Here is a 934-nt window from a genome sequence, read left to right as displayed (position 1 = left end):
TATTCTTCCCCACTATTTATGTACTGTGCGTAAACTTGAAAGCAGAAAATAAAGCTACTGCTCTGCAGCGAGTTGCTCAACTTTGGAAAAAATGTTTTAAATATACTTAGTAATAATTTAATCCATTATTCATTTAGGACTTCTCTCCCTATATATTAAACAACTATTGATTTGGGTGGGACAGAGAAAGGCAACAGCAAAGCACAGGAACAGCCAATGCTTTAGTTTCAGAAAATTAATCCAAAAGCACTCGGAGGAAGAGGAAGGAGTCCCCACACAATAACTTGCAGAACTGGAAACATCTGAGCTGTTTCTTCAGGGTTCTTTTTGCTTATGTTTTTTTTGGAGGGAAGGGTTTGACAGCGAGTGTGAAGTGTTTGTGGGGGTTTTTGTTGATTTTTTTTTTTTTTTGCCTTTTTTTAAAACTAGTAGTTCTTCACTCTGATTACTGTATCTCAATGTGAGCTCCTGGGTCACTGCATGTGTTCTTTGTAACCGAGAGGGCTGGGGAAGCTCTAGGAGCACTATTGAGTATTAGCCCCTCCTTTTTACTGCAGTCAGGAGAAAAACCACACACCTCATTACTGCTCCTTCCTGAGCCTTTCTACTCCGCAAAAGGCAGTTTCTCTTCCCTTCCTCCTGCATTAGCCAGTTTCACATCAGAAAATGCCAGTCCTCGCTTCCCTCCAGGTAGATGGTAATGTCACACATAGCTGCTAAAAAATCAAAGCTGCAGCTTTGCCTGAGCACAAGTAAGGAGGAGTTAGAAGGAAGACAGAACACAGGTATCCAACATCACAGTATCACATGGGCACTATAAAGAGGTCTCTACAAAATGCAGACAAAATAGAAAACAGCTTTCCTCCCCCCAAAATCTTTGCTATCCACATTAAAAAAAAGCTACAGGAGAAAAAAGAAAATGAAGGAAAACCAC

Source organism: Calidris pugnax, unplaced genomic scaffold (genome assembly GCF_001431845.1).
Source record: "Calidris pugnax isolate Ruff unplaced genomic scaffold, ASM143184v1 scaffold69, whole genome shotgun sequence".
Classification (NCBI taxonomy): domain Eukaryota; kingdom Metazoa; phylum Chordata; class Aves; order Charadriiformes; family Scolopacidae; genus Calidris; species Calidris pugnax.
The sequence above is the reverse complement of the archived record's forward strand: the minus strand, read 5'-3'. Positions refer to the sequence as shown.